The sequence below is a fragment of the Typopeltis vanoorti genome, chromosome 9, assembly GCF_054136105.1.
Source record: "Typopeltis vanoorti isolate ZY-2024b chromosome 9, IOZ_Tvanoo_1.0, whole genome shotgun sequence".
NCBI lineage: Eukaryota > Metazoa > Arthropoda > Arachnida > Uropygi > Thelyphonidae > Typopeltis > Typopeltis vanoorti.
Window position 1 is genome coordinate 127,246,367 of NC_143557.1, and position 21,188 is coordinate 127,267,554.

The window sequence follows — 21,188 nt, forward strand, 5'->3', positions numbered from 1 at the left end:
TGATAAGAACATTAACAACAAAGAACTGGGAAAAAATTACAAAATATCGAGAACTGGCAATCGAAGTTGGCCAGCTGTGGCTTAAACACATTTCAATATTTTTCAATATTTCATTCCAATAGTTATCGTTGCACTTGGTGCAATTTCAAAAAAAAAAAAAAAAAAAACTGTCCTCCAGCTATTTACAGCATTAAACATCAACGAAATGATCCCACATGATCTCCAAAAAACAGCATTACTTGGAACAGTCCATATTTTACGACGCTACCTGACAGACTGTTCTTAGATTCTTGGACAGAATCTGAATTGCTCTGTATCACCAGTCAAACTGTTTAAATAATATCTTGTTTTGACTGTGTATCAATTGTGTGAATTTTTTTTTAACATTTTATTATTTTTCAGATAAATTACACACATTATATGAACACAATTATGCATAACAAATACTTTCTCGTACATAAAGTTTTTTTTAAATAATAATAATAACAATAACTGTTTACAACGTAAATTATTATAATATTCATAATGATGATTATTACAGATGTTTCTTTGCAATTTTACACTCTATTATATCCATTATATATAATATCCATTTTTGTTTACCTTTGTTTACATATGATACTTACATTACATATATTGGTTTTCATGTGATACATACATTACATGCATTTGGTTACATATGATTCATCTTGGATGGGAACTAATCTCTCTGCTTTCATCCTCGAAGCTTATGTGTAAGCTTATCTGAGGATGACACCAGTTGGTTATTATTTATTGTTTTTTTTTTTTTTGCTGTGTTGGGAAGCTGCGAAATCTATGATTGAGAAATTCGCGCGCACGCGCACACACACACACACAATAACTTGGAATGTATTGATGCGTCGCTGAACTGGAAGCCTGAACGAATATATTGTGTTTCATCATTAAGTTTGTATGGTATTTTGGGTGCGTGGTTCTTGTTCATAGTATGTCCTTAGAGCTCTTATCAGGCTATTATAGTTTGTAAGGTTTCTGTATTCAAAAGGTAATTTGTTTATCATGTCTGGGATGTAGAAGTTTCGCTTGCCCTTTCCGTAGTGATTATTGTATTTATATGTGATATAATTAGTAGTCTGAGGTCTTGTTATACGGTATGTATTTCTGACTGTCCTGTAGTTGGCATCGAAATAATGTTTTAGCAAAACTGCATAGTGACATAAATGTTTTGCTGTCAGTATTTTGTGTTCTGACATTGCAATGTTTATAAGGTCGTTATTCTCTCTTTGTTCCCAAAAGATCAATTTTATCATTTTGTACTGTAGCGACATTAATCTATTTAATTTGTAGGGTGCACAGAAAGCATACGTTGTTATAGCGTATCTTAGTATATTTTGGCATAGTGCTTTGTATATTAGTGTTTTTAGGCGTATGGGAACTATGTCTTTTAACCTGTAGTGTTTTCCATTTATTGTTCGGAGTTTGTTCTGTAGATGGTTTATGTGACTATTCCAGTTCATATCTGCATCGAGGTAAATTCCAAGGTATCGTATTGTTTCAACCTGAGTGATTGTAGTGGTTTTGCTGTTCTGTGTGTTTTTTATGTTGGAAAGAGGGTGTTGGATGGTTATATATTTGTTATCAACTGGTCGCGTCAGTGGATTTCTGAATATCATTAATTTTGTCTTTTCTGAGTTTAGGTGTATGGAGTTTTTCGTGAGCCGGTCTACGATCAGATTTATATCATGTTGCATATTTGATTGGGCTATGCTTGCGTTATTATGGATAGATATTATTGCTGTATCGTTTGCATTGTATATAAGGTGTCATATTGCTGTTGCATGTAAGGTGTCCAAATTACTATTGTCACAATTTTCCCGTGTAATATTTCTAATTTTGCTAGGTAGCTGTTTGATGTGTTTGCATAGACTGTTATACCGTATCTGAGTAGGGATTCGCAGATACTGATATAGGAGTTTTTTATGTTGGATGAATAATAATAAATTTGATTTCTTATTTTAATACCAGTCGTTTTATACAGGAATGTTGCAAGTAAGAATAAGACGGGTAACCCACTTTCGGAGTACAAAAATATGTTAGATGATTTATTTGATTTATTATTTAAGTACAAATTCCTATTATCCGACTCTGAATTCAACTCACAATACCTCGTGTAACATTAGGAGCTATGTATATTATTTTTCCATCTGTGTTAAGTATATTCTAGATTATCATGCATATACCATATTTTTGATAACTTTTCATTCCTTTATAACAGTGATTTTCAACCTTTTCCATAATACGACACACCTAGACTAATTATTAAAATTCTACGGCACACTGAAGATATATTCTTTTAATTTTTTTGATGATCTGGCAAAAAAATAGGCGTTATTTTGATTGATTTACACACACAAGAAGAGGGAAGACCAGACACGAATAAATAAATGCGCAAATTACGAAATTACGACACGAGAGAAGACTCTCGTGGCACACCAATGTATCGCGGTACACTGGTTGAAAATCGCTGCTTTATAACAATCGCCGAGGGTTTGAGAATACTTGAAGTGGCTTATAAGAGTTCTGTCGGTATCCCTTAGCTCAGTCATGGTAATAAAGTGCTACGGACTTACAACTGTTCGTGGGTGAGATAAAGATTTCGATTCGAAAATACAGTGCAATACAACAAAGTAATTGGACTTAACGGTTGTATTTTTTTAAATGACACGTGCGTATTTTTTAAATATGTAACAAATAAATTTAAATATATTTTTGAGTTTTAAAACCCGTAATTAAGGATCTCAACGGACGACAAATGAATGGATTATGATGAAATATGTCTATTATTTTTATATACACCCTCTGTCCAAAAAGAAACCGAACTTTTCGAAAATACAAGAAACTAGTGGCGCTACTTGTCGTATCTTTTGGTTGTCGAAAGTGACAACCATCATTAATGTTGTTTCAAGTGTTTATGACATTTGTTTCATTAGAAGGCGAGTTATAGTGACAGTGTGTTTTGACGAACGGTCGGTCGTCACGATATTTATGCAGTATGCGACGAATTCTTGCTATCAATCGCTTCAAAACTTCGAGGTAAAACTCGCCATTGACCGTTTGGCCAGGCGGAACGAATTCTTTGTGGATAATGCCCTTGGAACAGTAGAAACAAATCAGCATTGTCTTTACTTTTGACTTCTTCAAGCGACTTTTTTTCGGTGCCCCTCTTCTAGTGGTCTCCACTCAGCACTCTGGCGCTTTGTTTCGGGCTCATACTCAAAACACCACGTTTCGTTACCAGTAACGATCGTTTCAAGGAAGTCTGAGTCCTTACTAGCGATTTTAATGAAGTTCTTGCAGTGTTCAATTCGATACATTTTTTGGTCGTCGGTCAACTTGTGGGGGAACAAATCGCGTATTCAATTTACGAAGGCCCAAACTCTCGGTCAAAATGTTGTGCACAGTTGATTTTGGATTTCCAATTCATCTCTAATCAATCTCACGAACGATTTCGGGTTTTCTTTGATGAAATCACGCACTTTTTTCGTGTTAACTTCGCTCAGTCCAGTTTTTGGACTGCCCGGCTTTTCGTCGTCCTCAAGCGTCTCACGACCACTTTGAAATTGCTTAAACCACTCGTAAACTTGAGTACGGGATAAGCATTCATCACTATGCTTTTTGAAACATTTGATGCTTTTCGGTAGAACGTTTAGCAAGTTTAACGCAAAAGTTAATTGCAGCTGTCTGTTTGAAACTCATTTTCCGACCGTTCGTCAAAACACGCTGTCACTCTTGGCACTATAACTCGGCTTCTAATGAAAGAAATGTCATAAACAGTTGACACAACACTAATGAAGGTTGCCGCTTTCGACAACAAAAAGATACGCCAGGTGGCGCCACTAGTTTCTTCTATTTTCGAAGAAGTTCGGTTTCTTTTTGGACAGAGGGTGTATATTTTAAATTATCTATTATAACAAAGACAATGGTTTCTTTTTTCGCTTATCAGATAGTGTTTATATGTTTAAAATAAATCTTAATATGATCGGTCAATATTAATATGCCTTTCTTTTTTTATTATTATTGTTTCATGGCATCCCTGAGGGTTACCAGGAGTTATCAGTGCACTATAGTCAGTTTTATGCCGCCAATCTGCATAATAAATAGGATTAAAAAAAAAAAAGCCAATACTCTAACGGCATGATGAAAATATATTTTTCAACCCAAAGGACCCACTTCCGATTTTCTTATTGCTCTAAGGATCTTTACTGTTAATTATTTCATATTATTATTAAATGAAATAATTTAGTTTATTTATAAATAAATAATACTAATATAGTGTTATTTAGTAGCAATATGGTAATGTTTGTTAGTAATGGTGCCTTGGTTACTTTTTATTCATATATGCGATATATGCAACTAATTGAAGGGAAAATTAATGAACTGCTTCAAGTTCGATCTTTATTAGCTTTTCATTGCATTTAAATATTAATTTAATACTTGACATAAATCAGGCTTCCGATTTTCTAAATGTGTGGGTTTCTTTATCGTCTGCTGTTGTAAGACATTTCTTCACATTTGTGTAAAGATAATGAAAGAAAAAAAAAAATGTCCCAAATGACGCTATCAGAAACGAATGGGACAGAAACTCCAGGAAAGGAAAAAAGTCCCTGACCAGTTTTTATATTTTTGGAATGCAGTTTCTTATAGATGAGGAAATAAAGATTTCGCCATTCTTCGCGAAATCTTCTGTGCCCTCAAACTTCCGTACATTTCACTGATAATGGAAGGAGATTGTAAAACATGTTGGTGTTTTTATTTCTTTATTGAGTCTCAACTTCGCAATTCCAGTTTCAGTAGTGGGAACGAACAAATAATAAGGAAAACTTTGGCTTGCAGGAAATACAAATGTTTTCTTTTTATTTCTTTGTGCTTATTTTCTTTATCTCTTCTTTGCAATAGAAGGTCAAAGTACTGTAAACCTGTCCCGAAGATTTGCCTTAGCACACGCTCTAACCATTCTAATTGGACTTTAAAAATTATATGATGATTTTTAAAATTAAATTAATGAATACTATTAGAACATCAAATAGTAAGTGTCTGGAAATAGACTTGGACTGTTGAAGTGTGTTGAAATTTATGCCATTAGATCATTGAACTACAATGATCTAATGGCATAATCAAAGCTTTTTTATTGGAAGAGGAAACAGCAATTACGCAAAATAAAATGTATACTAAAATGGAGAATATTATGGATCCATGACTATTTTATAACAAATTGTCAAAAGAAACTTAAAAGAGTATCGAAATTTACCAGAGAGCTTATGAGAATATAACAGTCGGCACTCGAGTTGCCTTGGATTGCACTACTTGCGTCCTATTGAAGTTTCATCCATATTTGGTTATAAAATATGGATGGATCCATAATATCTTCTATTTTAGTATATTACTTATCCCAAATGGATCAGCTCTATATTTTAGTAACAAACTTATATGTCTACTACCATAAAAAAGGACAAATGTGGCCATTAAAATAGCTTTGTTGAAACCAAAATTGATGACTCACATATTTTCTAGACGTTTTAAACACCAAATTTCATGAGATTCCATCAAATACGTCCCCATATTTTTTATTAAAAATATTTTTTATTAAAAATAAGAATGTAGTAAACCTGAACTTGGTTTATACCCAAAGGCCACACCCATGCATTGTTTATGTCACATCTTTGATCTATCATATCAGTGACATGCCAGAGAAGTCAAGATGTTAGTCACTTTCCTCCATTAAGAAAATACTATCATTATAATCATCAATTAAATGGTTTCCTCTTCCAATAAAAAAAACTTTGATTATGCTATTAGATCATTTTAGTTCAAGAAGGAAATAACAGTATGTAAGAGAACCGAACAAATTCATTCATCGCTTTTCCATTTCCGTGTTTGTCACATTCTGATAAACAACAACGAGTGAAATAAATAAATACATAAATAATTTAATCTTATATCTTTTTTCTAACTCCTTTTATATTTTTCAAAGTTTATAAACGAATTATCACCTGCCAATCTGTTTTATCGTAATCTTTTTCTAAAAAAAAAAAACTATTCATTAATATACACATTAGTAGAAAGAGTATTGGGAGGACTCAGTACTGTTAAAATAGTTTAATAAGGATATTAATAACTGGCAGAATTCATCTTAAGTGTGTGAACATTACATCGAGAGCATGCGTGGAATACTTCTTACAGTAATGTTTACAACATCCATACATTGAAAATCTACGTTCTGGTAGCAAAACAGAAATGTTTTTAGTTTCTAAGAACCCTCACTGTTATCCACATAAATAATGATACGATTCGAAATCTCATCTGGAGTTTTGGGGGATAACATGTTAAGAAAATGACTTTGGATCCAATCGTGCCAGACGTTTACACACTTGTGAATCAATTGCTTTAATATGTGTGCGAAGTACATCAAGCACGGACAAGTAGAGTTTTATCCTGGAAACAGGTTTTTGATGCCACATCTGATCGACCTCAGAATTCACGCTGTTTCAAACAATAATATATTCCATTAGGGTTATCAATCATGAGATGGCTGCAGTTGTCTGCTGTACTCTCTTCACCGGATGCCATTTAAATCATTGATAGTGTAGACCACCTATCTGTTATTTTGTATGGTTGAAGAATGAATGCCCCTTCCGTCTCCAAAAGTTAAACAGGAATAAAACCGCTTCGTCTACTCCATTTGGAGATTAAAATAAGTAATGTATTTTATTATTTATGTATTTAGCAATGCAAGATGTTGAACACGAAATAAAGCTAATATAATTCAAAGTACTGCATATCACTATGAGATTGACTTTAAATAAAATTATTAATTTAATGTTTGGCTATAGATAGTTTAACATTAAATAATTTGTTCAGTTAGAAATAATTAAAAAATTAAATAATAATTTGCATTAATAAGTCACACTGCAGTTCTCTAAAAAAAAAAAAAGGAAAATTGAAACACTACTCTTATTTTGGAACTAGAGCTTCAAGATATTGATTCACTTTATTTATTTTAATAATTCCACCCTCGAAAGTTAAATCTCTTGTTGTTCCCCTTGTTACCTTGATAGACAAGATTAGGTAGTCTGGAGAAACTGTCTAGGAAATTTTGACAAGAAAAGGCAAACAGCAGAATTTGAGAGTTCCGTTTAAAGTAATCAGTCTGATTAGGACGCCTGATTCCTCATGTCTATTTTCATTATTCCAGAGTCCAAGAACGATTATCAATGTTCCTTCCCCAAAATTTTACACTCAGCTGCAGTCGACATTAAAGTCAAGGCTGTGGACGTGCTTGTCTGTCGAAATAGTTGTTTCGGTTTTTTGTAGTTATTTATTAGCCATCGCAGAATTGTACTGTTGAGGTTTCGTGACTTCTAACTGTCAATTTATTGTATCTTTTTTTTTCTGCTACCACGACCTTGACAAGACCAAATAAACTGCTATTTCCTCCTCTGTTTTTTTCTAAATCATTTTTTTTAAAACCTCAGCTACGATGTACTTTGAAAGAAGTTCCAATGGTTCTACTGTAAGACAGATGCGTAGTTACTCACATGACATCAGCCAATCAAACAACTCCAAAATTCCCGGAGGTCTGTTACTATCCATACCGACTTTTAATGACATTTCAGATGTTTTCTGAACACTTTTTTTTTTCCTTGATCCTTCTTTGCTTGTGTTTATCCGAGGTATGTGTCTAATACGTTTCAGAATACGATGTATATCTAATATTCATATTAATGTACAACAGCATATATTACAATATAGCGAATTCCTACAGCTATACAAATAAATAAAACTTCTACAGAGGGTACGATTTTATTGTTAGAAAGAACCTTAGAAAATGAATTTGTTTTTGTTGGTAGTAAGTATAGAAATAATGATTAAAATATCATTCGCTATATGCAGTACTTTAATCATTTCGTTTATTGATTAAAGAGAATAACTTTCGTATAATATGTTGCTGAAACAGCACTTCAAACTATAAAAATATAAAATAAATCCTTCCCTTCCCAAACCACTGCCTACTGTACTGTAGGTTTACATACTTTTATTTGTGGAAGTCACTTAAAAAAGTAATTGAGGATAAAACCAGTAGAAAAACATTCCAAAATACCAACGTTTCAGCTGTATAGTTGCTAACACCGCTTAGAAACAATTGAAACATGTCATTATCGTCCTAAATTCTCAGCTTTGAATAGAATAACTTGCATCAGGTTTCACATTCATAACTTCTCCCTTGTCAGCCTGGTTTGCAGATTGGTTAGGGTGTCCACTCTCCAACCAACAGCCTGCGGATTTGAATTCCACCATAGTCACGGATGTTTATTATTGCTTTTAGGCGAGAGATGAATTTCATCGCTCAGTTTGTGACCATCGATCACTTTTGAAGGCGTAAAGTCGCTTCATAAATTTCCATGTTTGGTCTCCAGATCTAGAGCAGGTTTTAAAGATATAGAAGAATATGAAAAATTAATAAAAATAGAAAATTTATTTATTTATTCGTATGGAGTTTCCTACCTTTTCTTCCCAGTCCCTAGTTGAGCCCCCTCATTGGGGTGAAATATTTATGACTGTAGATCCGTGTGTGTTCACAGGGCCGGTTTGCCTTCTTGTGAGATGAAAAACCCAGATAAACTGGGGGAAAAAGCCTGCTGTCCACGCTCAAGACCATCTAACTTGGCTATGGCTGAGGAAGATCCTTAAGCTCCTCACGTCAGCGACGGGAATCGAACCTAGGATACTCCTTTCCCATGCATATGGTTGCGAAGCGCAAAGCCACTAGGCTAACCAAAAAAAAAAAAAAAAAATTGCCTACTCGCATAAATTTAGTTTAATCCTTTATCCAAGTGTAAGCAAACAAAGTTTGCGCCTAAAGTATCTTCAGGACTGAGGCAACTCGTAGTAAAGGTGGACCAAGCTCTCATCACTCCTTGTGTCAGTATCTCCCATAATGCAAAGCACATCTCCTTGTGGACATGTATAATGCTATGCATTAAGAGAAGAGTTACTACGCAGACTGGTTTCAACCTTTATTTCTACCTTTATTGAGGTCTCGTCAGTGGGAGCCACACCCAGAAGTGATGACCTCTCCATTGCTTCTGCCTTAGTATCACCACTTCTGGGTCTGGCTCCCACTGACGAGACCACAATAAAGGTCGAAAAAACCTGTCTGGGTAGTGGCCCTTCCCTTAATGCATAGCATTATACATGTTCGCAAGGAGATATGCTTTGCATTATGGGAGATACTGAGACAAGGAGTGATGAGAGCTTGGTCCACCTTTACTACGAGTTGCTTCAGTCCTGAAGATACTTCAGGGGCAAACTTTGTTTGCTTACACTTGGATAAAGGATTAAACTAAATTTATTATAGTCTAACCAAGTGGAAAATAATCTTCGAACATCTTGCCTACTCACGATACTGATGACACTAATGTACTACAAAACATGTTTAACAGCAGTAATTACATATTATCATCAAATAATTTATTTACTACTATTTTCCTTTCATGGACTTTGAAACTACTAATATTTTTATGATAACTTCATACATGAAAGGTCACAGGACCTATAACACTACGGTATCACGTGTGGGCAACTAAGGAAAAAGGTAGTAATATGTTTGTGCCAGGATAAACTGGATGTGACAGTCAGCTGAAGAAGAGAAACCTGATCTTGAAATGAAACTGGAACATTTTCTAAAGACAGAGGGATTGATGAATGAATGAGCGAAGTAAGATCTTTCTTGCGGGTAATAAGGCAGTCCTGAGTTTTATGGCTTTAAAATTCACTAAATTATTTTCACTCTCATTTGAGGATATTGAATAGATCAGTGTTTAAGGCACTATTTATGGAAGATTTTGAGGTTTCTATCATTTGTGGGGCTTCTCGAATGAGGAAGAGAAATGAAGACTACTTTCAACAGCAAACCTTGGAACAGGATTTGAAGCCATAGAGAGAGAGAATGTCGTTGATTTAAAGGAGGAAGTGCATGGGGAAGGTAAGAACCCCAGGTACTCCAGCATTCATAGAGAAGTCTAATGAGAGTAAGCCATCCTCCATGACGCGCAATGACCGACTAGTGAAGAAGCTGGCAATTCAATTACAGAGCGCAGGCCATAAGATGGTAGCTTGTTCAAGAGGCTGGATGCCAGACACGGTTGAATGCCTTTGAAATATGAGGAACGACAACGTGGGTTTCTCCAAATCTTGAGTGAGTGAGATTGGCGAGGGGGTCTGTAGAGCGAGAATGACGGAATCCTATTGGTGATCGTTAATTAAATAAGTTTCCAGTTAGCGAAGAAGCTGATTGTTGATAACCTTTTCCACCATTTTGAACGTATTGAGGTAGCAACAATGGGACGATAGTTACATTGCTGATTTCATTCTATTTTTTAATACAGATTGGATGTGGGCCTGCTTCCATACTGTTAGATAGATGCCAGTAAAATATGATCACTTATATAGGCGATGCAGGACAGGTGCTAATTTTGGATCACACGTTTTGAGCACAGCTGGAGGAATACCATCTGGCCCAAGAGCCTTGTTAGTATCGACATTAATCATGGTTTTCCTGAGGTTCTTCCGGCGAAAGTTCAGGAGAGGCATGCAGTGGAAAATCTGTAGCAGTGCGGGGAGTGATTTGCTTTGGTCGTTGAAGCAAACGTTGGAATAAAAACACTGATGCCAAGAGGTTCGTATTTTCCTTGGGTGAAGCTACCATGGTGCAATCAGGATGCAAGAGAGAGAGAGAGAGAGAGAGAGAGAGAGATGGAAACAGTGAACAGCAGAATTTACGCGTACCAGCTTTAGTTGGGGACCAGAAGACTCGACTGACAGCTGAGTCGCAGGCAAGTTTATTGCATTTCATTCTTATGAAGTTCTTTTGGGATTCGTTGATAAATTTTTACACCTTGTTTCTAGTTACTGTGTAAGCTGAATGAGGAGTTTTTAATTTAAGCCATTGAACATAGCTGCATTTTTATCCTGGGCTGCAGAGGCACATTTCTTGAGAATTAGGATTTGGATGCAGGTCGGGGGTTTGGCGAATGAAGGCTTTTTTTTTTCGTGAATATTATTTCTGTTACAAGTTCTATCTGTAGAGCAAAATCAGTAATCTAGCCATGGGGAAAAAAAACTCATAAAAATACAAGAATTCTGGAGGTCATTTCAGTTTGCACAGTTGCAATTCCATAGAGAACGAGGCTAAGAATGGCTCCGAGGAGGATGAACTGTAGAGAAGGAGACTTGAATATGATTATGATTTGAGTTGGCAAGGGGAGAGCAGACATCCTCAGTGTATTTGGAAGGAGAGTTAATTAAGAAAGGAGGTCAGAGTGTTGAAAGAATGATGAGTGTTGGCTGTTCTTCTGGTTGGTAGGTTAACTGTATATATATGATAAGTCATGAGTGATGGCAAATTATCCTGCTCTTTTTCTTGCTTGATCTGTGAAGTTGGAGCAAGGAAGCCAGTTTGTGTTATGAATATTAAAGTCCTCTAGCGATACAATCTGACTAATTAGTTTGTATGAAATCAATTTTAGTGCATGTAGTCAAAAAAGGCAGCATGGTTATCAATGTTGGGGGGGGAGATAAGGCTGAAAGTGAAGGCTATAAAGAGAGGTAAGAAAACCTTGGACTAGAGCAGATCAAAAACGGGAGAGGATTTCAGGGTGAAAAGCCTTTGGCAAGGGACATGAGACTTTTCAAATGCACTTGTCCCTCCTTTTTTTCTGGATGTACTTGTGACAGTTGAAGTGGGTTGTGGTCTTGAATTATGCCAACTGGGGTTCTGTTAGGAATAGCAGATCAGGTTTAGATGTCTGTAAGTGATGGTGTGTATCGCTGATGTTTGTATTGATGCCTCGATTGTTTTCTCCAATCATTTTCTTGTATGTTTCATATTTTCTTGTATTTTTATTGGAGATTTTTTATATCTGCAGTTCAAAGGCTGATATTTCTATGATTATCAATGATGTTAGAGTTGTTGATTCAGTGAACATAAACAACAGGGACATGCAGCTGGGGTGAGCGACTTGTGTACATAACTCACGCACAGGGAGTGCTGGATTCCATTCCAAGTTTCTACAATAACTCTCATTAAAAATAAATCCGTAATAATAAGAAAAAGAACAGTCAAAAATAATATCCATAGCACCTCCTTTGGTTACTTATTTAACTGATCGCTTAACTATTCAAAACTTACAATAAGCCTTAATAATAATTACCATTATTCAGCAACACCCCAGAAATAATAGAGTATTAGAATAATATTATGCTAAATTAATCTAATCTTCCTTAATCCCGATGTGTGTATTTTCTTTGATTATTGCTTTCTCTAGAAACAAAAACAGATTTGTCCATTCTTTTTATTATTATTATTTTGTTATTTGTGATCAGTACATGCCAGCAGGTAAATGTGAGTAAATACTGTGGATCTAAGCAACATATTTCATATTTCTTTTTCACCGGCCCCAAAGGGTCTTTGCGCTTCCAGACATAAACGAATCATTATCATGAATAGTCAAAGAGGCATCTTCAGGTCTGGTTCTGGGGGCCTTTAAAATTTTCTCAAGGTCTCCTTCGAGTAAATAGTATGCTTTCCTATTCCTAGACCTTGAAAGACCACGCCCCTGAAACCGAGGAAAGGGCTAAGATGTTTTCATAGAAATGATTTGATCACTGGCAGATTTCTGAAGATAGCTAACGGGAATGATTTCATATATTTCTCAAGGTTCATCTGCTTCGTACCGTTGATTTATAAGTATTAACTAGCCTTCGTGCACGAAATACTAAATGTCTTAACTTTACATTTTTTGCAAAAGGAAACAAAACACACATACCTATATTCAAAAATAAAATAAAAATATATTTTATGCTAGAAAATGTACTTTGCTTTTTTAAACTCACAATTAATTAGCTGAATTGAATTTATGAAACGTATTAATTTAATAATAATGATAATTAATAATAATAATTAATAATAATAATAATAATAATAATAATAACTTGGTATATATTCTATATGTATTTATTGTATATATATATATATATACAAAACATTTATGCCACTATGCAGCTTTGCTAAAACATTATTTCGATGCCAACTACAGTGTGTGTGTGTGTGTGTGCGTGTGTGTGTGTGTGTGTGTGTGTGCGTGTGTGTGTGTGTGTGTGTGTGTGTGCGCGCGCGCGCGCGCGCAAATTTCGTAATCATAGAAATTAATGACTATGCATGATGTATAGTCATTAATTTTCGAATTTAGTGGTACAGTTTGGCCAAGACTTTTTTTTTCCTAATATACTATGCTAGCCGTGCGTGCATCGGATCACTGGTATAGTCCCAGGAATTCATTGCTCGAAATGTGTTCAAGCCATTCAGTTTAGTTCTAAGAATGGTCCTGACTACTCTTTTGGTGTATTCCGCTGACGCTTGCAGTTTAAACTTTTGAGTGGAGAATATCACTAGTTTCTAAGGAAGTGATCTAACATGATTAAGATCTGTGCTGAACACCTCAATCAGCAACGTATTCCACTTACACCACTCTGTATACCGTGTTAAAAATATATAAAACTAAAAATGTATGCCTTATTCTCATACTTGAAGACGGATGGATACATTCAATCCAATACCCTTGGAGGGTAATGGATGGCAATGCTGTAGCCAATGAAGTTCTAACTGAGGCTCGGCTATTGCTGTTACCCTCCTGCCATGATCAGAGCTTTAATTTAATAGCTCAATAACACCTTATCCCTACACTGTCCACTACAGATAACGGGGAAGATGAAAAGCATTCTTGCTTCGCCCCTTTAAGCCAGTCCTTATAAGGACTATAATATTCTCATACTCCACTTTTATACAATTTCCAGTAATAATCTCTGCCTCTTTTCCTTACATATTTCCCTTCTTCAACTATTGAATATATTCTAGTTATTTATCTGGTACGCACCTTTCAACAATTCGTGTTTCAATTAAATCACCCTCCCTCACAAATAGCGTAAATTGTTATGTATATTCCTTCTTATTATTCCTTCCTTGCGGTGTCGAGGATTTTTCTATATTTAACTGCTACTGTAAATTGGCTGGCCACGTACCTTCCGATGTATCCTACGAATGCGTGTGTTCAATGGCCGGTTTGCCTATTCTGGGGGACGAAAAACCCGAGTTCCCGGGCGAAAAAAAAAAATCCTAATACCGTATGAGATCAGCTAACTCACCTGTCGTCGAATCGAACCCAGGTCTTTCCGACCAAAAGGCTTCGTGTGTACTGACTGAGCTGCGGAGGCTTAATTGTTTTATATATATATATATAACTTTTCATAATAGATAAACCTTTCATACAAAATTATCAGAAAAGAATTATAACGATAATCCATTGCTGAAAAATATTTTAATCATGAAAACCTACGGTACATAATATTAATAAAAAAAAAACAAAATAGCGTCACTGTTCTAAAAATAAGTTAATTCAATAAAAATTAGTATTTTCCCATTCATTGAAAATTTTTTCCAGAAACTACATCGAATTCAAGTTATAAATGTCTGTATGCAATGGCGAATGCACGCACGGTTTCGCACAGTAATAATATCATTTAGAGTTAGGAACACCAATTGGAGGAAGTAGCCCGGTTGCGTGTAAGTCTACAAGTAAACTCCACTATCTTCGATTATTTTCTGAAATACCGTGACTTCTATGGTCGATTTTTATTTGCCGGGTTACAAACCTAAATTTCCGAAACAGAGAAAAACCTTACTTGCTTGAGTCAAAGATTCACTAACTTGACGGTGGGGGGGTGCTAAAAAAAGGTCTAAAAAAAATCTTGTAATCTGCAACCTTAGAATCAAACCTATAACTATCTTTCTTGAATAAGTTCCCATGTTTATTACCGAAATTTGCTCCACACATTTAAGTAAGTCTCCAATCCCAAGTTTAATATTGCATTTATATGAAGTTTCCTCATATATTTATTTATAAAACGAAGTTCAGTTTTCCATTAGGACTTGGCAACAAAGAAGGGGATGCAAAAATTGCTGGCTGTTTGTATCTACGATCCTTGCTGAAACTTGTAGCGATGTGTTCGTTGTAATATTGAGAAATATAATCGATTCCAGTCATTTGATATCTTCCTAATACATCTCTCTCTCTCTCTCTCTCTCTCTCTCACACACACACACACACACACACACACACACACACACACACACACACACACACACACACACACACACACACACACACACACACACACACACACACACACACATCGACGAACGAAAACATCTAGTAGGCCTTATCACTTTCGAAAGAACACTTTCGATGAGCCAAAGCAAAATAACAGAAAAGGAGTCACAACCACTACATGAATGTGTAATTAATTAAGTAATATATAATTCATATATGTGCTCATGCATAACGAATAGTTAAGATTTCGTAGAAGTCGCTATGAATCAAGACAGATAGATATCAAGGTTACAAATGTCTGGCGTCCAACTCTTTAACAACAGATCATCTTCCATCCTTGAAGAAAAGACAACCTTGAAATGCAGATGAGACCTCTTCGGGATTTTTTACTGCACCCACATTTTTTTTTTAATTCTTCACACGTGGATAATTTCCTCAGCTCCACCCTTACAGAATCATAATTGAGATGACACTCTACTATAAAAGTTTTAGGAAACGCATAATCATTTCAGGAAACGCTTTGTAGATATTAGTCGTCTTACTCATCTTTAGAATCATTCAAATCGCCATGAAGACCTTGGTAAGTATCTTTTGAATTGAATCAAACTGTATTTGCTTCATAGAATAATTCTAACTAGTGTTTAAATAGCGAAATGAGTTCTTAATAATTGCACATCTAAAGGAAATTCTGGCCTAGTAAGAAGTAGACCAGAAGTTAAAAATATACCGTATTCGTTGTTAAAATGATTTTAAGCAGGGACGAATGCTGGTCTTGAAATTCACGCTTGCTCTTGTTATTATTCAGGGAGTGAGAGGTAGGATTGAAGTCTGATTAGCGGAATAATGAATTACTGACCATTTAAAACTATATATTTAAAAATTTATGTACATTTAATCATACTAATACAACATTTATTTTACAAATGATATTCTATCTTTTTCAATTTAGCTACTTGAATACAAATTCTACCCTACGGTTCTTCTTTATGAACTGATCAATAACATCGTCATAAAAAGTTGGTTGTAACTTAATTTTCCCAAGCAACACGCACACTTGTAAAGGCTAACTGAAGCTCACTGGCTAGAGCTACTTTGATTGCGTATGGCCTGTGTTTAAGCAACAGAGCGAGACGAAGTGAAATGGCTATGCGCGAGCATGAAATCACAGCGCTGCTGCGAGGACCTAGAAGCTCCTACAACCGAGCAAGCCAAGGTGGCTTTGACTAGACGAGCAAGCATCGGCCTTCGATACACAACGCAGAGCTCAATTATTGCCGCGCAAGCTTAAAACGTCTTCTGTCTACAAAAATAAAAGCCTAAATGGAATGCTTATAAATGCATGCATTTATTAACAAATAAATATATATATATAAAGTCTATAAATCTATAAGTCTAAAAGTCTATAAATATATATCTATAATAAATAAATAAATAAATATATATATATATATATATATATATATATATATATATATATATATAGAGAGAGAGAGAGAGAGAGAGAGAGAGAGAGAGAGAGAAATATCTTTCTCAATTAATGAGCTTGCAGCAAGCATGGAGAATTCTTCCCTGATTTTAAGAATATAAAGTGTGTTTCCAGCAGTTACATAAATTGATATTTATGCAATTAATTAATATTTTATTAATATTTTTAAAAGAGGAATAGTTCCCATTCTCCATGGGACTCAGTTAATTGGAATTACTGCCGAAACAACTAAGATTATAAGTTCAGAATACTTCTATCAGTTAATCACGTGCATTGTCCAACGAGGTGCATGTTTAGGGATTAAATAGACCAGCTTATTTTATGTATCTTACTATTAAATTGGGTTCTTATAGCTCAGCGTAAAGATCCAACTTAACTTACACTTTTAATGGCTATGTATGTACTATTTCAGCTGTTCTTCGCTCTGTTTGCCATGGTCTTGACGGCAAGTTTTGCTCAAGAAGAAAAGAAAGAGGAGAAAGTGGAGGAGAAGATGACCATATACCCCGCTATGTGGGGCCACATGCCTTATGCTATGCCCTGGCACCACATGCGAGCATACGCTGCACCCATGCATCACCAATGGTGGTAGTAAGCCGGCAAAGTTAACGAAAGAACATGAATCGGATAGCATTAGAAAAAGGTAAGTTTACGAATGTGTTACTTCTTTCATATCAGTTAAAGAATCGGAAATGTTGGTCAAGATACTAATATGAGAATATTAGTTAGTAACTTTGTTTCGTTTAGCTGAATTAGTAAGGTGTGTGTGTGTGTGTGTTTTGGATAGTATTAGTGGTAAAAGTGCAGTTACTGGAAGATTAGCGAGATTTCTTGTCGATCCCCTCTGTCCTCCCAACACGCTTGACCGTTCCCTAACTAGCGATTCCAACATACTGTAAATGCTAGCTCTTCTTTGATAGCTCAGAAGATTATGTTGTCCAAATGTCCTTAAAAATGCGGAAAAATCTTACCATAGCGACTGTCAATTTTATCAGATGGTTATCTTCCATAACCAATACCCTAAACGTCTACTTGCCATTCTCCAATAGAGTGTATATGAAAGTTGACCCAAAAATTGTTTGTTTGTTTTGAAAACAAAACAAACTTGTATACTGAATGTTTGTTTTGTTTTCATTTAATAAATAGCATTAAAGATTTTTATATATCAGATTCTTTCTATCTTTCAGATTCTATCGGCATAGACCAAGATTACGGCAATCGAAATGAATTGATAATATTCGTCTTTTAAACCCCAGGGTCTTTTGTCTTCTGTTTCACAAGCATTCTAGAAAATAGGCTTAACTTTTAGTTCTAACTCGAATGTTAAAAGGAAAAGCTTGTATTTTATTTTGTTTGCGATTGTCAATTTCTATGTGCTTTTTTCAAAAATAAATACTTAAAAAAAAAATCTAATTCGTCTCGTACATTATTTTTTAATTTTATGAACACATTCTTAGGATTCTAATCGATAGCTATGACCGAAACAAATTAGTTAATATAATATTATAAAAAAAATATATATATATATACAAGAAGCGATACAGTCTCCCTCTACTAGCAACAAAAGGGATCTTCGGCAATATTAAAGCGCGATAGTATGCTATAATATTTTAGCTATTGGAATCATCCTCCAGTATAAAATACTACAAATTTTATTAACAATAAAATTTGTAGCAGTAGAAATTTCTGAAATACCAGTCGCCAATGTCACAGGGATTCCCACTTTACAGATAAATAAAAAATAAATAAATAAAAAAAATAATAATAATAATAATAATAATAAATATATATATATATAATAATTATAAAATTAAATAATAAATAAATAAATAATATATATATATATATATAATTTAAAATAATAAATAAATAAAATAAATTTTAAAAAATAATAAATGAATAAAATAAATAATAAAAATTTTAGTAAAACCAAAATAATAGCAATAGAGAGATGGAGAAGAATTAGACTGAAGAAAATGAAACAGGTTCAAACATTCGATTACTTATTATTATTATAAGTAGCAGTATTACGTGACACTTCCGAGGCGTCCAAGGACTCATTGCGGTACGGCACTCACCCTCTCTACTACTACTTAACTCTCCAATACGACACTACTACCATCAACGCTATCTACCGTCCATCATCACCAACAACAGTATTTTTGTCTGTAAATTGCGTGTGTTCTAAGGCTGATCTGTCTGTACGCGGGATGAAAAATCCGAGGTTCCGGGGGGAACAAAACGCTGCTACTGACCTATGAGATCGGCTAACTCACCTTCAATTGAAAAAGCCCATATGAGAATTCCCCTCGTCACGACGAGAATCGAACCCAGGTCTTTTCCAATCGAAGGTCACTGTAATCTGCTAACAGGTTTCCTGAAATTCTCCAAAATGCAGGAAGGAAAAATACTGTCGCGAAGACGTAGAAGGAAATGGATAGAAAACGTTAAGAATATAAGTAGTCGAAATGCAGCGACTCTTACAGAAATTTAAATAGCCTGGAAACAGATAGATTGGACTGGGAATGGGGAAGATGATGATCAATCATTATCATGCGTTTCATCGATCACACAAACACACCAGTATGAGAATAAAATATCTCATTTCCAAGGTTTATTTTATTTTATTTAATTGAAAGCGCAGTTAAAAGTAACACACAAAAACACAGACAAAAAAAAAAAAAAAAAAAAACCTTAAGCATAATATAATCAACTGCTCTGATGATTACATTTTTTGGAAAAGCATTGCAAAGTATGCAGCAATTACTAAAACAAAAAATGATTTAATATTCCATAACCAGAATTTGGAAGTGACGGAGAGACCTTAAAAAGATACAAAGTCCATTAATTATTTACGAACTTTAGCTGGAATTATAGACAGAGCACATACATACATAAAACAGCAAAGAATAGGCAATGCAGTTAAATCATCAACCTGGAGAGTTTAGGAAATACAGGGTGTCCCAAAATTCACGCAAGAAGTAATTTTGATAGAAAACACAGGTGTTTAATTAAAAATTGTAATTTCTTATTGATTCATAAAGTATACAATATAGGGTTATACATGGAATAGCATATCGGGTAAATGGCCTCCACGGCTTTGCTGGCACATACGCACTCTTTTGTCGAAATTTTCCATGACCGTTTTGCATAAATGTGGCTAAATTTCGTTGATACAGCGCTCAATTTCCTCCTTCAAGGCGTGGGTGGTTGTGGGCTTGTAGGCATAAACCTTAGACTTCAAAAAACCCCAAAGAAAAAAGTCCAACGGCGTTAAGTCACATGATCTGGGCGGCCAATTCTGATCACCAGAATGGGAAATTACACGACCAGGAAATGACTCATGCAGTAATTGAATTGTTTCTCGGGCTGTATGGCATGTGGCACCGTCTTGTTGAAACCACATGTCGTCCACATCCATATCTTGCAATTTAGACACAAAAAACTGGATTATCATGTCGCGATAGCGAGCACCATTAACTGTTATTGCCTTACCAGCCACATTTTCGAAGAAGAATGGACCGATGATGCCTCCAGCCCAAAATCAGCACCAAACAGTGACACGTTGTGGATGCATTTGTTTCTCAACAATCTCTCGTGGATTTTCTGAACCCCAAATGCGACAGTTTTGTCGATTAACGAAACCATCAAGATGAAAATGAGCTTCATCGCTGAAGATGATTTTGTTCGAAAAATAAGCATCCACTTGTTGTTCCATAATCCATTCAACGAACTCTCTTCGCTGTGTGTGGTCAGTAGGCTTCAGTTCTTGAGTCAATTGAACTTTGTAAGCATAAAGATGCAAATCTTTTGTGAGAATACGCTGTAGAGAGCTTCTCGAAATGCCCAATTCAAGACCACGGTGCCGAATTAATGTTCCTGGACTCAGCAACACTCTCACGAACTGCTTCAATGTTTTCTGTTGAACGACTTGTTGAAGGACGGCCAGAGTGTATAAGATGACTAATTGATCCAGTTTCCTTGAATTTTTTAATTAATCTTTTCACAGTTGATGAAGTTAAATCACTATTCCGACCATATTTTGTACGAAAGTTGCGAAACTGTTGCTGCCAAACCTTCATTATTTTTAAAATATTGCTCAACAATGAAAATGCGTTGATCTTTCGTGTAGCGCTCCATTTTTAATAACCCTGAACTGTCAGCTGTCACGCTGTCTTTTTTTTCTCGTTGGCAACACTTTACCGCACAAATGGCGTTAAATTTAAATCTTGCGTGAATTTTGGGACACCCTGTATACATATATGTAGAAATATATGTAGAAAGTATTTTACCTTGGGTATAATAAATATTAAAGCATCATACATCTCCTGGAGGAGATGTATGATGTTTTGTATTAAAGGCATGAGGCCGCTACCCAGACCAGACCGGTTTCGACCTTTATTGAGGTCTCATCAGTGGGAGCCAGGTTAGAAGTACCAAGATTTTAGTAATACAGAGCTTATAAGTATTTTTCTACAAGCTTGCTATCGTTAACATTT

The 21,188-nt window shown here is 35.1% G+C and overlaps 1 long non-coding RNA gene across 2 annotated transcripts in view; it reads left to right on the forward strand.

Moving 5' to 3' along the window:
• Positions 1–18,091, forward strand: part of LOC150103519 (uncharacterized) — a 31,899-nt gene extending 13,808 nt beyond the window's left edge. Inside the window, exons 1-3 of one of the 2 annotated variants that reach the window (XR_016548855.1) lie at positions 15,561–15,783; positions 17,102–17,332; positions 17,877–18,091. This is a non-coding gene — a long non-coding RNA (uncharacterized LOC150103519). Of the gene's footprint in view, positions 1–15,560; positions 15,784–17,101; positions 17,333–17,876 lie in introns of those variants that run through there. The other variant, XR_016548856.1, reaches the window with a different exon arrangement.
• The last annotated feature ends 3,097 nt before the right edge of the window (positions 18,092–21,188 follow it).